The sequence below is a fragment of the Canis lupus genome, chromosome X, assembly GCF_011100685.1.
Source record: "Canis lupus familiaris isolate Mischka breed German Shepherd chromosome X, alternate assembly UU_Cfam_GSD_1.0, whole genome shotgun sequence".
In the NCBI taxonomy this organism is placed as follows: Eukaryota; Metazoa; Chordata; class Mammalia; order Carnivora; family Canidae; genus Canis; species Canis lupus.
Window position 1 is genome coordinate 29,236,460 of NC_049260.1, and position 8,786 is coordinate 29,245,245.

At 42.9% G+C, this 8,786-nt stretch overlaps 1 pseudogene; it reads right to left on the reverse strand.

Moving 5' to 3' along the window:
* Positions 1-4,264: 4,264 nt before the first annotated feature.
* LOC119868271 lies at positions 4,265-8,316 on the reverse strand (annotated as a pseudogene).
* Between the last annotated feature and the right edge of the window lie 470 nt (positions 8,317-8,786).

Below are 8,786 nucleotides of genomic sequence, written 5' to 3' on the forward strand. Positions count from 1 at the left end.
TGGTTGTATTTTAGTTTTGTTGACTGTTTCCTTTACTGTGTAAAAGCTTTTAATCCTGATGAAGTCCCTATAGTTCATTTTTGCTTTTGTTTCCCTTACCTCTGAAGGTGTATTTCGCAAGAAGTTGCTGTGGCTGAAATCAAAGAGGTTGCTGCCTGTGTTCTCCCCCAGGATTTTGATGGATTCCTGTTTCACATTTAGGTCCTTCACCATTCTGAGTTTATTCTTGTGTATAGTGTAGGAAAATGGCCCAGCCATTTGTTAAAATTAATAATAATTTTATTATTCTGATGTGGCTGTCCAATTTTCCCAACACCATCTGTAGAAAATAGTATCTTTCTCCATCAGATATTCTTTCTTGCTTTGTTGAAGATTAGTTGACCATAGAGTTGAGGGTCCATTTCTGGGTTCTCTACTCTATTTCATTGACCTATGTGTTTCTTTTTGTGCTAGTACCATACTGTCTTGATGATTACAGCTTTGTAATATAGCTTGAATTCTGAAATTATGATGCCTCCAGCTTTGGTTTTCTTTTTCAACATTACTTTGGCTATTCATATTTTTTTTAAATTCCATACAAATTTTAGGATTGCTTGTTTTTGCTCTGTGAAAAATGCTGATGGTAATTTGATAAGGATTGCATTGAATGTGTAGATTGCTTTGTGTAGCATAGACATTTTAACAATATTCATTCTTCCAATCTATGAACATGAAATGTTTTTCCATTTCTTTCTGTCTTCTTCAATTTCTTTCATAAGTGTTCTATAGTTTTCAGAGTACAGATCTTTTACCTCTTCAGATTTATTCCTAGATATCTTAGTTTTTGATGCAATTGTAAATGGGATTGATTACTTGGTTTTTCTTTCTTCTCCTTCATTGTTAGTGCATAAAAGTGCAACTGACTTCTATGCATTGATTTTATACCCTGCCACTTTGCTGAATTTGTGTGTGAGTTCTAGCACTTTTCTGGTGGAGTCATTTTTTAAAAGATTTATTTATTCATTTGAGAGAGAGAGAGAGTAGGGGGTGAGAGGCAGAGGCAGAGGGAGAGAATCTTAAGCATATTCCTTGCTGAATGTAAAGTCCAATGTAGGTCTCAATTTTATGACCCTGAGAGCATGCCCTGAGCTGAAATCAAGAGTCATATGCTTAACTGACTGGACCTTTAGATTTTAACCTTAGACTAATAAAAAAGAAAGTGTCAAAGAGCAGTTGGAATATCCTTTGTTTATGTTTGGAACGCACACACAAATATTGATTTCTTGCCATGTTACAATTCTTGTCTACCTTGTGATTCATCATAAAAGTTATGAACTCTGGGAAACATACTGAGGGGTGAAGTAACTGGGTAATAGACATCGAGGAAGGCATGTGACATAACGAGTCCTGGGTGTTATATGCAACTGATGAATCACTGGTGGATAAAGAAGTTTGTTTTCTGTGCATACTATAAAGCTACAATTTTATGCAAAAAAAAGACAGTATTCACCCATAGAAAAGCTCCAAGGTATCAGAAAGTTTTGGAATCATAATTTTCTTAACAAACATGATAAACGTCTACTCTGTTCAAAGTACTATACTTGGTGTTGTAAAGAATCAGGGCTGAGAAAAACATGGCTATTGTCAACAAGGTATTCAGTCTACAGCAGCTATGGGTTCAAGTGCCAGTTCTATGATTTCCTAGCTAGGTGAGCACAGTTATGTTTTTTAAACATGGCCATGACTCAATTATACTTGCAGAAATCAAGTTAGTGTGTCACAACCAACTTAAAAAATAGAAGAGCATAAGTAGAATAAGATAGACAAAAATAAAAGTACACTACATACAGAAAAGTAAATTTGCTTTGTGAAACTTTTAGGTCATATATATGTTTCATATACATGCATACGTATATGAGTGCATATGCATATTAGCTTATAAAATAAAATCGATCTTACACTGCATCACAGTCAAGTTGAAAAAGTGTGAAAACACTGATTTAATCTATTTTTTTCTCTCAGAGCTTCATATTTCTTATCTATAAAATAGAAATAAAAATAACAGTAAATAAGGACACCTGGGTGACTCAGCGGTTGAGCGCCTCCCTTCGGCCCAGGGCGTGATCCTGCAGTCCCAGGATTGAGTCCCACATCAGGCTCCCTGCATGGAGCCTGCTTGTCTCTCCGCCTCTGTCTCTGCCTCTCTCTCTGTGACTCTCATGAATAAATAAATAAAAATTTTTAAAAAATAACAGCAAATAATATGCATGTGCCTACTGTGTCAAGCCCTTTTTATAGAGTAACTTATTTAATCCTCACAAAAACAGAAGTTATCCACATATGAATAATATAACTTGCCAGGGATTAAATTAAAATTTGAAGGAACCAAAATTGGAAACTACTTTGCCTACCTAGCTGGAGGACCTAATTTACAAAATTAATGTAAAGAGTAAATGATATTAAAAAATATAAGACACTATAAAAGTGTAATATATTATTATCTAGACAAAAACTACAAATTCAATTCAAGTCCCGGCATAAACTTAACATGATTTGACTCTAGGAATGATGTTGATATTTACATACATTAATTTGAAACAAATTATTTTCCACATATGGTTGTAAGTTTATCCAATCTTTGTTAATTTCCTTGAACAGATCACAAGTTATTGATAATAACATTTCAATTAGTTGGGAAATTTTGCACACGTGTCATAATCATAATGTCCTGCATCAACATAGTCTAGATCATAATCATAATGATCCTGCATCAACATAGTCATAATGTCCTGCATCAACATAGTCTAGATAGCAGTTCACAGAATTCATGAATTTTATTTATTTATTTATTTTTAAACATCTTCATGTCTGCATTTTTAAAAGATTTTATTTATTCATGAGAGACACACACAGAGAGGCAGAGACAGAAGCAGGCTCCCCATGGGGAGCCCAATGTGGGACTTGATCCCGAGATCCTGGGATCATGCCCTGAACCCAAGGCAGATGTTCGAAACCACTGAGCCAACCAGGTGTCCTGCATTCATGGATTTTAAAGTTATATTTGACCTTTCAAAAAGTATGTTTTATGTATAGAGTATAGGCAAATATTACTAATGAATTTTCAAAACATGTAGCAAATTTCGACATATTAACTACGTTTTCATTTTGATCTCATGGAGCTAATGCCGTATATTTGAAAAATGATATATGATTAATCCTCTATCCAATATTATTTTGACAAGTAATTATATTTTAGATGTATTTTAAGTAGCCTGTATTTAACTCACTCCAATTCAAGAATGCATGTCAAAAGTGAAACAAACTCTTTTCTTTCCTAAGCTGATTTAAAGTAACAAGAAATTACAAGTGGACTTCTAATTTACAATTTCATTATATATTTTGCATTTAGACAAATATGACTTAAAGAAGGAATGGGTATCAATTTCTTTAGGATGAAAATAATATGGAGACATTAAAAATTTCTTACGCTCCTCAAAACAGGATATAATGATACTGTTCAAAATTATAACTTCATAATAACAAGTACTAATATAAGATGATTTATATTGTAGATTTTTTTTAAGAAAAGATTTTATTTATTTATTCATTCATTAGAGACACACACAGAGAGGCAGAGACACAGGGAGAGGGAGAAGCAGGCTCCATGCAGGACTTGATTTCAGGACCCAAGGATCACGACCTGAGCCAAAGGCAGATGCTCAACCACTGAGCCACCCAGGTGCCCTACATTTTAGGTTTTTATACAAGGAACTGATCAAATCTTTTGCACGCAAACCTTCAAGCATATCATCACCAACCAGTTCTTATTAGCTTTTTTCAAGTCTTTACACTTACGATATTTCACAGCATTTCTTTGCAGGAAGTTCCCCGTGAAGTTTATTTTCTATGCATGCTATGCATGAGGACAAAAATAATATGAAATACATCTGTAAATCATGAATTTGCCATGTATTTTTACATCAATGTTATGCCCAAGATTGTGAATCCGAGAAACCACCAAGGAGCCGACACCGATGCAAGTACATGAGGGTTCATTAACAAGCTCGAGTTTGGGTCCAAGTATGCCCGACACAGCAGTGCAGAGACTTGGACCTCGAGGTGGGCTTCAGCTGAGTTTTTATGGGCTGGTCTAGGGGATTTCCAGAAGGGGTGGAGGAATTTCTTAAGCTCTGTTCTCATTCTGATATGGGGCTTCCTGCCACGGGCGTTAAGCACAGGGGCCTGAGATGGCTGTACTTGTGCTAACGCCGAACTTGAGGTGGAATGGCCTTAAATTTCTCAGCCTCCACATTTCTCCCTCTCAGAGGAACCTAAGGAAGGACCCAATCATGGGTCCAGGTTGGTCTCAGAGTGAGCCAGGGGGAATGATTAAGCCAGGATTCGAACCAACCATGTTGCTGTTCTCGTTCCCGTTTACATCTAGTGAAGAAGGCAGCACATAAGCCCCCTTGTTGTAAGAAGACTACGTCTAATCCCCTTCTGTTCTGAAGGGCAACCTCAGACTAGGGAGTCTTGGAGGTGGGAAATAAGTGAGAACGGCGCAGTCTTAGCTTTAGGGGATTGTCCTTCTCTGGTTGGCCTTTCCATTCTGGAACAAAGTCCTTGAGAACGGCGTGTGGATCAGCTGGCTGGACGTGGGTGTAGTGGACCCAGGGAGTAATCCCGTCGACCTTGAGAGTGGTGGGAGTGGTCAGGATCACGATGTAGGGTCCTTCCAATGAGGTTGAAGTGTCTGGTGTTGGTATCTCCGGATGTACACCCAGTCACCCAGCCGATATCAATGGGGGTCCGGAGGTGGCCCAGTCTCGTAGAGGGCCCTCAGCTTAGGCCACACCTGTTCATGGGTTCATTATAACATTTGGAAGGAGAAAAGGAGTTGGTGATCATCAAACTCAGCAAGCACCTCAGGTTTTAAATTGGGGATAAAGGTGGAGGAAGACCGAACATGATTTCGTAAGTTGTCAGTCCCATCTTATATGGGGAGTTCCTCACCCTATATAGGGTGAAGGGGAGGAGAGTCACCCAGTCCCCGCCAGTCTCCAGGGCTAATTTAGTTAAGGTCTCCTTTAATGTTCTGTTCATTCTCTCTACCTGTCCTGAGTTTTGGGGCCTATATGCACAATGTAACTTCCAATCTGTCCCAAGTACTAGTGCCACTCCCTGTGTTACCTTAGAGACGAATCCTGGGCCATTGTCTAATCCAATCTTAACAGGAAAAGCATACCTCGGTAAGATGTCTTCCAGCAGTTTCTTGGTCACGGTCTGTGCTGTTTCATGTTTGGTGGGAAATGCCTCTGTCCATCCTGAAAAAGTATCTACAAACACTAGTAAATACCTGTATTCATATTTTCCAGGTTTTATCTCAGTGAAGTCCACTTCCCAGTAGGCTCCTGGGTGGTCCCCTTAGAGTCGGTACCCGGGTTAGATCCATGGGCAGAGGCATTAATTATCTGGCATGTGTGGCAGCTTGCCACAATTTACTCGATCTTTGCTTGAGAGTCTTTTTTTTTTAAAGATTTTATTTATTTATAGACACAGAGAGAGAGAGAGGCAGAGACACAGGCAGAGGGAGAAGCAGGCTCCACGCAGGGAGCCCGACGTGGGACTCGATCCCGGGTCTCCAGTATCACACCCCAGGCTGCAGGCGGCGCCAAACTGCTGCGCCACCGGGGCTGCCCACCTTGAGAGTCTTTAACAGTGATCTTTGCATGTCGTATGAGGTCTTCCATCTTCCTTGTTCCCATATTAGTACTCCGGTGCATTTTGGATAGGACTCGGCGTCCTAGTTCCTTTGGCAGGATGATGCTGGAGTCTGCGGCCCTCCACCAGCCACGCAAGCATTGGGTCATAGGTAAGCGTTTGATCCAGTGTAAGTCAGCATCTGCATAGTTGGGGGTGTCAGGCAGGGTCGGTGGCCCCGGATTGGGTAGCGTGGTTGTTAAGACCTGGGTCACCGAAAAGGCCACCTCCTTTGCTTTCGAATCGGCTAGCCCGTTTCCCCCGCTACTGGTGTATCTGCTCTCTGGTGTCCCAGACAGTGGATGACGGCCAGGGCCTTGGGCAGCCAGAGGGCCCTCAGGAGTTCAAGGACCTCTGTTTTGCTTTTAACAGTCCTTCCCTCTGCTGTCAGAAGCCCTCTCTCCCTGTAAAGGGCTCCGTGGACGTGAGCGGTGGCAAAGGTGTACCTGCTGTCGGTGTAAATGTTTATTCATTTACCTTCTCCCATGGTCAGCGCCTTGGCCAGTGCGGCCAGTTCTGCCCGTTGAGCCGACGTTCCGGCTGCCAATGGCTCTACCTAGATGGTCTCCGTTTCCGTGGTTACGGCTGCTCCCGCGTATCTGATTCCTTCTTGGACAAAACTGCTGCCGTCCCTATACCAGGTGGCGTCCGCATTCGACAGTGGCTGGTCCTGGAGATCAGCTCTGATTCCGTGCACCTGTGCCAAAATGTCTTGACGGTCATGCAGAGGGGGGTCCCAGTCTGGGTTAGGGAGTAGCGTTGCCAGATTCAGGGTTGTCGGTGGCTTAAATAAAATTCTGGTGGGGTTTAGCAGTAGGCTCTGATAATGGGTCAGACGGGCATTGCTGATCCAGCGGTCTGGGGGCTGTTTAAGTACCTCTTCAATAGCATGTGGGGTGGTAACAAGCAGTTCTTGCCCCATGGCCAGCTTGTCTGTGTCCTTGACCATAGTGGTCTCTGCGGCAATAATTTTTAAGCATGGGGGCCACCCAGCAGCCACCATGTCCAGCTTTTTGGAGAGATAGGCTATGGGTCTCTTCCAGGGATCTATGGACCTCTTTTGCCACCCCATCTTTCTCGTCCACATATAGGTAGAAGGGCTTGGCTAGGTCGGGCAACCTGAGAGCAGGGGCAGACAGCAAGGCCTGTTTAACGTCATTATAGACTCTGTTCATGGCCTCCGTCCATTCAAAATTTTGCTGGTGCCTGGTGGCCTCATAGAGGGGTTTGGCCATCTCGGCAAAACCTGGAATCCATAATCGACAGAACCCTACTGACCCAAGGAATTCATGTACCTGACGGACAGTTTGTGGGATCCTTAGGACGGTTTCCTTCCATGTATCCATCAACCATCTTTGTCCATCCTTTAATTTGTACCCAAGGTAGCTCACCTCTGCTCTGCAGATCTGGGCTTTTTTAGTTGAGGCCCGGTATCCTAGAGCCGCTATTGTCTGGAGCAAGTCCCTGGTGCCTCACAGGCATGTGTCCTGGTCCTCCGCTGCCAACAGGATATCATCTACATATTGCAATAAGGTCAAATGAGGGTGCTCGGAACGAAACTCACCCAAGTCTTTGTGTGAGGACTCATCGAAGATGTTCAGTGAATTTTTGAATCCTTGTGGTAGTTGAGTCCAGGTGAGCTGGCCATTGAGGCCTTTCTTGGGGTCTGTCCATTCAAAGGCGAAAAGGTCTTGGCTCTTGGGTGCTAAAGGCAGGCTAATTTTGTCTCAGATGGAATAGAAGAGTCCAATGTATCATATTCAACCACAGACAAAAGCCCAAGCTCTCATTTTTCACTTGGATAATGGGAGAGGTCACAAATCAAGTTCACTTTCAAGATCCAAGAGCCACTATCTGTGCAATTGTATTTGGCTTTTTTGCACTAACTTTGTTTTAATGCTGGTAATTGAAACCATTTTAATGTATTTGGTTGTATTCACTTTGTTCTTCCAAAAATGTTGTGTACAAACCATGCTTTCAATATTGGCCTTCGTTTTTTAATAAGAAATTTTTGTATTGAAAAACAGAAAAGTCAGGTGTCTTTTAAATCTAATACCGTATACCAAGTTTTGTCCAGAGGCAGGGTGGAGAGGAGGGTGTATGGGTTTGGGACCATAAGGTGCATATCCTCTACTCTCCGGTTGACTTCCCTTAGGTCCTAGACTGGCCAGTAATCGTTAGAATGCGGTTTCCACACCAGGAGCAAGGGAGTGTTCCATGTCAATTGGCAAGGCCTCAATATGCCCAAGTCCAGTAGTCACCATATGTGGGGTGTGATTGTGTGATTCCCGTACATGCTAGGAGAGGCATGGGGTATTGGCAGACCCTGAGAGGGTCTGTCCCCGGCTTTAGTTCTATGTATATGGCCGGTCGGTGCCAGGCTATCCCAATTCCCCCAGTTTCTGCCCATGCTTGGGAAAATTCCTGTAGCCAATGGTCAATGTCAGTCATTGTGGCTGAGGGTGTTTGGTGGAGATGATATTCATCCTCTAAACTCAGGACAAACACCTGAATTGGGTGCCCCTCCTTGTTTAGGATTTTTGCCCCTTCGGGGTGGAAGCGAATCTGTGCCCCCATCTTGGTGAGCAAATCTTGACCTAACACTCACTAGGGACACTCAGGGATGACCATGAAGGAGTGGGATACCTGGCCCATGCTGAGATCCACAGTTCTTCGGGTAGTCCATGAGTACTGTTTGGTGCCCGTGGCCCCTTGCACCCATGAAGTCTTGCTTGCCAATATCCCTTGGGGTTGTATAAAACCGAATGTTATGCCCCACTGTCCACTAGGAATTCAAAGAGTTGCTCCTCTACTCTGGGAGTTACCCTGGGCTCAGGGAGGGGTGCAGAACCCTGACTCCCCTAGTCGTCCAGGTCCTCCATTTCCAAGATCTTGGCAGGGGCCTTGGGTCTTTTGTTAGGGCAGTCTTTCACCCAGTGGCCCTTTTCTTTGCAATAAGCACATTGGTTTTTGTTCAGTTTAGGGCGCTCCAGACGGGTACCAGGGCCATCCTCCTTACCTGTCCCTGAAGCCAGCTTCTTGAGGTG